The sequence below is a fragment of the Chenopodium album genome, chromosome 4 (assembly GCF_948465745.1).
Source record: "Chenopodium album chromosome 4, dcCheAlbu1.1, whole genome shotgun sequence".
In the NCBI taxonomy this organism is placed as follows: domain Eukaryota; kingdom Viridiplantae; phylum Streptophyta; class Magnoliopsida; order Caryophyllales; family Amaranthaceae; genus Chenopodium; species Chenopodium album.
In genome coordinates this window covers 27315406-27321828 of record NC_137837.1, presented here as the reverse complement: position 1 = coordinate 27321828, position 6423 = coordinate 27315406, and the positions used below count along the sequence as shown (strand labels likewise).

At 34.6% G+C, this 6423-nt stretch overlaps 1 long non-coding RNA gene across 2 annotated transcripts; it reads left to right on the top strand.

Annotated features, from left to right (window-relative positions):
* The first annotated feature begins 3497 nt into the window (after positions 1-3497).
* LOC145626886 (uncharacterized) lies at positions 3498-6151 on the top strand. 2 transcript variants are annotated; one of them, XR_014111136.1, is made up of 3 exons: positions 3498-3632; positions 4322-4380; positions 5374-6151. It is a non-coding gene; the product is annotated as an uncharacterized LOC145626886 (long non-coding RNA). The 2 variants fall into 2 exon arrangements; XR_014111137.1 differs by having other exon boundaries at positions 3506-3793.
* The last annotated feature ends 272 nt before the right edge of the window (positions 6152-6423 follow it).

The window sequence follows — 6423 nt, the reverse complement described above, 5'->3', positions numbered from 1 at the left end:
GATTTATTTGTGCATTAATATTCAACCAACATAGATAAATAGGTTTAGGGTTAACCTAATGATTGCATGTTAGTCAGATTGCGCACATGAATACGAGTAGAATAAAGTAGAGGCCTATTATTAAGGCAGGTTCTTTCTCTTTTAGATTGGATTTGTACATTCATCCTCGAACTTTCAGTCTTGGTTCCAGACCTATTGGAGTTAACGATCTCCTGGATCGTTAAGGGGTGTAACCTTCACCATGTGAACGGTTTACAAGTTCCTAAAACTTGTTGCCGACTCTTTTGCTCTAGCTTCCTTTCCTTTGGACACCACCGTACTTTAGTGTAAGAGCACAATGGGGTTCAAGTTTTGGGTAATGCTTGAAATATTCCCTACAATAATGGATGAAAATAACTATCTTCCAACCATTGTTCAAGGGATATACTTTTAAGACAAGCTACAAAACTAAACAAACTACATATGTCAAATCAAAATGTAGTAAAGGCTTCATATGTGATACGGATAAGAAAAGTTCTTATAAAGTCTTTCTACAAAGTAACGAATAAAAGGTGTATAAAATTGTTTGACACACGTTCAATTCCTATACAGAGCATGGGGTACTACTTAAAAAGTCATACTTAGTACAAAATGTTTGTTACTAAAGTAGGTTCCCTTTATGAAAAAGATGTCATTTTCAAAAGGTCAAGTGGGAGTAGTGTAAATCTCGACAGAGTTCAAGAAAAGCAACAAACAAACATGGTTCAAACCATGGTTGGTTCACCCTATGCTAGATACGCCTCTTAAAAAAGCAAGTGGGAGTATAATAATCTCGAAAAGTTTGAGAGCCTTAAAGGAGCTTAAGAAAAGTTAATTCAAAAATTTTAAGAAATTTGAGAAGTAATCGAATAAAAGTAACAATATGAGCATGATTCACCTCATGTTACAAATGACAACGCGTGGTCTCATTAAGTGTAATGGGAATAATAACCATGTGTCGAAGGTAGTACATTCCAAGTGCAAATCCGCTATTGTCGTATCTCATTGAAAACTAACCAAAGTTGTTGTACAAGTTTCAATTGTTGCATAAAGACCCACAATGATGACTAGCATAATTAAACCTTAATCAAAGAACTATGATTTCATATTGACTAAAAATTCTAAAATATTTATTTTGGAACATGATGATTATGCAAGTAATAAAGTAGATTTGACAAGTTATAACTCCAAGTGGTTTAAACCATGAAATCTTGAATAGATTCTAAGTCTATAAGCAAGTGTATGACACTTGATTAATTTGCCTAATTGGGTGAGACCCATTATAAGAAAAGCAGACCAGAAAGAAAAGTGTTTTCTAACCAAAGCAAAGACTTGTTAAAGGATTCAACTAGTTCATAGTATGACTATGACTACGATGAAACTTTTACATTAAGTCATGTTGTAAAGATCTAGTAAAATTATTTTAGTGATTACTACCTTATGAGATTTGGTAGATGGATTTCAAAACCTTTCTTGAAATTGTTCATGAAAGAAGATTTGTATATGATACAGTTAGAATGATTTTGAAAATCCAATAATCCTAAGGATGCATAAAAGATCGTATAATGGATTGAAGTTAGCAACATGGAGTTGATTGATGTTCTTGATTTTGTGAGTTAATCAAAATTGTCTGATGTTCTCATAAAATGAAGATGTTATGTACACAAGATGTTCAGTGGGAGCTATAAACTCTTCTTAGTCTAGTATAAACAGCAATTATTCATTGCTTGGAGAGTCAAGTAATGCCTAATGCATTTTGTATGAAAAACCTTGAAGATGATGATGAGTACATTTGGGATTCGAGATCTTATAGGTCTAGAAGGATGTTTGAGCTTGGTTAAGAAGCTTATATTGATAAGATTCATATAATGTTAAACATTATATTGAAAAGAGTTTCAATCCCATGTAACATGGCACAAAGCTTAACAAGATTCAATGTTTTGATTCAAAGGGTACATCATACAACCATGGACTATACTCCTTATACAAATTAAGGTTTTAAGTGATGCTCCTTATGCAGTTTGTAAAGGGTACATCATACATATCATGGACTATACTCGTCTATTTGATTCACGTGTTTTAAGAACAAATGATGATAGATTTTAATCGAAATCCAATTAAATGTAGGAATATAAATTAGAAAGGAAAAATTAGAAATAATAATCCTAACTTTCATCGATTTTGTTCCAATAATCTCAACTTTGGATTATTCCAGAATAATCCAAACTTTGGGGGTTCCTCTTTTTCTTCAATCCCAAACCGGTCAACGAAAGTCAATGACCTATTATATCAGGTCACTTGACATGTGTCAAGTCTTGATTGGTCAATAACTTTAAAAACACAAATGCAAAAAAACCCAAAAAAAAAACAGAAAACCAGCAGCCTCCCCTTCCCCCACTAGTTGTATGCCATCTTCGCCGCCCCTTCCACCACCAGCCGGACGCCGTGGCGTCTCCTCTCCAACACTGAACAACCGCATCTGCCCCTGCCACATAGGACCGCGAGATCGACATTTTCCCCCCTCCCCGAAACCCCCTCCCATACCACCACATAACCACCAATGAAAACCCTCCCCACTGCCAAAAATCTCAAATTGCTCCTCCCAACACCTCCAAACCCTAGCGGCCAGAGTTTTTGATGGTGGGGGATGGGTTTTTGGTGTTTTTTTATAGTATAGGAGATGGTTTTAAGGGGTTTTCGAGTAGAGAAAGAGATTTCAAGGGAAGGAGTGGTTGCCGGAAAACGGGAAAGGGAGTTAAGGAGAGAGGTTGGGGGATCGCAACATAGGCGTATAGGGAAGGGAAACCGACGAAAAAGAAGGGAATCAGCGGCGCAGGAGGACGGGTAATAGCAGGAACCAGTGGTTTTTGGGGTTTGGCTGGTGGCCGAAATTGTAAGGGATTTTGTTTGTGGTTGGGGTTCGGGTTGGGGTTTCAAGGAGGGGTTTTATTGATGGTTGGTAGGGGTTTTAGGGAGGAGGGCCGGTGGTTTTGAGAGGAAGCCGAAGCGGCAACTCTGTTGGTGGGGGAGAGACGGCGGTCCGGCGAGGGAGGTGGCTGATTGGGCGGGTTGTAGATCTGGCTGGTTTCGAAATGGGTGGTTATTTTTTTGTATTTTAACCAATTAAATCACGACACGTGTCCCTTAAACAAAAAAATAACCCATTCAACGTGTTACCGGTATTTGGGATTGAAGAAAAAGATGACCCCCCAAAGTTCGGATTATTCCAAAATAATGGAAAGTTAGGATTATTCTTCCAAAATTGATGAATTTGGGATTATTTTTTCTAATTTTTCCAATTAGAAATTCTTAAGTTCATTCCTTGTGAAAGAACGAAGGAAGACTCTTAGTGTATGGAGATGAATATCCTTACTTTATAAAAAGTGGAAAAAAACTCTTATGAACAGTGTGAAGACGATTTTATCCCTTAATATTAATTTACCTATTTACCCCCATTTACAATTTGATACCCTGACCTTCACTTTGTAACTCCTTTGTATGCCTCTCTGTCTGGTTATCTTCTCTCAATTACTTTCATCACTTCTCTCTATTCTCTACAAGTATTACCCAACTCCTCTATGGAACATTATCCTCTCATCTTCTCCTTCTCTTTGGTAATTTTTAATTTTGACAACAACATTATTTCATTTCATGTTTTTGATGTTGGTTTTGATTTTAATTTTCATTTTTAAGTTTTGATTTTTCTTAGTTTAGGCCTTTTTGAAACAACAAGTTGTTAATTAGCAAGCTTCAAGTTTATTGGTGATGGTGGCAGGTAAATTTTCTATTTTTTTTATAAGATTTATGAATTTTTTTTATAAGATTTATGAAATATTTAAATTTATTGGAAATTAGGATATAATTTTTCAGAAACGCATGATTTGGCAAATTTTGTTTCGAATTTTTTGGGTGCTTTGTTATGACAATCAGCAAGGAGCAGGGGCAAAAACTCACTCCCATAAGGATGAACTCATTTTATAAATTTAACTCATATTTTATGGGTCAATATGATTGTACTCACTATGATTTGTTTGATTTTAGTTCCTTTGCTTTTGTCACACAAGTAAAGTTCATCAAGGATACATATTAATGCAAGTTTTTCGGTTAGATCTAAATGGGTATATCATTTGGGTTAAATTTTGCAATTGTAGTTGTTTTTAAGTTGATTGTTTTAATTGTTTGAGATAATAAAAATGAAATTTGCTAAAAAAAGTTGATTTTATTAAAAGGATCAAATTTGTCATGTAGAGTTTGTGATTCTATGAAACTAGGACTAAGGTTTGTATGTCTTCTGCTTTCATAGGTTGTCAACATAAAGATGGTCTAAGGGATATACAATTTCAACAAGGTCCTTGGAATAAGGTAACTCAATAATTTTGCTTGGTTAAGTGAAAGTTTTATGTTGTATGAATCATGATTATAGATAGTAATGATGTTTATGGATTCTGGCTTAGGTTTATTTTAATTAAGATGAGGTTACAACATGTACATTGTGGAGGACTATATCAAGGGCTTAATTACATTATCATCATCATCTGTTGTTAGATAGTTTAATTGATTTCTGATTATTAATCTACAAATCCTTGATATTCAGGATTGTAATACGGTTATATGGCTAGGATGGTGTGCAATCATATATATACTATAAATTTTTTTGAACTGGCGAAAAAAAAATTAAACAGAAAGGGATGAATTGAACCTGGTAAGATAAGGGAATAAATAAAAGAGATTGTTATGAATTTGGTACTTTGGTGGGTGGATGGGGTAGAACTAAAAAGGGTACACCAATAATAATGTATTAGGTGCTTTAGTTATGCATGATAAGCTAGGAATTTATCATTAATCATCTATATTGTCTCATATCATGAAGTAAGACTACACAATTGCAGTTATGGGAATTCCAAAACAATTGACAATGGCATTCCGGTATACCTTATACATTTTCAATTTCCTCCTTAGCATCTTTCCGAAACAATTTAGCTCGTGTACTTTCTTGTGAATCTGCTTGTTTTGATGATGATTTTGTATACTTTCTCTAGATCATCGACAATTTTAGGTTTGACACCATTATGAAAAGTAAGGAAATTAGAAGTACTCTCTTAAAATTAATCATAAATAACTTGCGAGGTATTTTTCACCTAAAGAATGAACATAAATACAGTTTGAAAGTCCTGTAGTAGGGAACATTAGAGAAAGTGCATTTCATGTTGTATTCTCTTTATTAAACTTGTTTAACATCTTGCAGTTGGTTTATGTAGCCACCTTTAGTTATAAATCATTTCTTCTTCTTCTTTTTTTTTAAAAAAAAAACTTATTTTTTAATCTAATATTGAGATATGTTGTTTTGCATGTGAGGTCATATGGAAGGACCTGGGCACCTCCACAAAGGGGTACTATAAGATCAACAAGGATGGTTCATGGATCTCCATGGATAATGCTAGAGCGGGGGGAGTTATAAGATGTTCAAAAGGAAAGTGGCAAATAGGTTTTACAATGAAGCTTAATTAAAACTATAGGTACCCTGGTGCAACCTTGGCACAACTCATTGCAATACACAGAGGTCTAACGACATCCAAGGCGAAAGGTATTAGATTTGTCTAACTAGAAATGGATGCATAGGCCCTCAAATGTATGCTTGACAATGCATATATATGGATCACAAGCTAGGTGCTATTGTTGGTGATGTTGTGGAGTTTCTTCAAAGGGAGTGGTCTGTCACCATACTTCATGTTAAAAGCTTTACAAACCTCATTGCGCGTGGCCTAGCTGCTATTAGACAAACCCAAGCTTATGATGATATAGCCTACCACTTCTAGCTACTCCCCACTTCCTCTCACGAAAGTTTACATGAAGCAGCTGAAGAGTACGATTAATTCTTGCAGTGGCAACAGATCAGTCTGCTTGTTACTACTCCAAGTCTCTACAGGACTACTATATCTATTCCAATTTATTATTGTTGTTGTTATATTTATTTTGCAGGGAAGTTATGTTGCCAGGTTTTCTCATGGATGCAAGTTTAGTTGTTTAAAACATCACCATTAATGTAGTTCTATGATGAGGAGAACATTTATTAACCGTATACATTTCTTGATCGTATACATTTCTATAACTTGTTACTCTTATTTTGTAGTTATTTTACAACTTCCTCTATGAACTTAAAGTAGTTCTATCAAAAGTTTGAACATTGCACCGTTTCACAACATCCATTATATCTATCACCTATAAGTAAATAATTACAACAAAATACCTTGTACATAGTCATATAGAATTAGTGCTAAATGTAATTACTTTACTCAAAGGGATAGCCATATTGTGCGCATCGCGCATGTTGGATCCCCTAGTTATTATAAAATTTAGAAGTAGCAAAATTCATGTTCATGAATTTTACTTATTAAACCCCTTCCA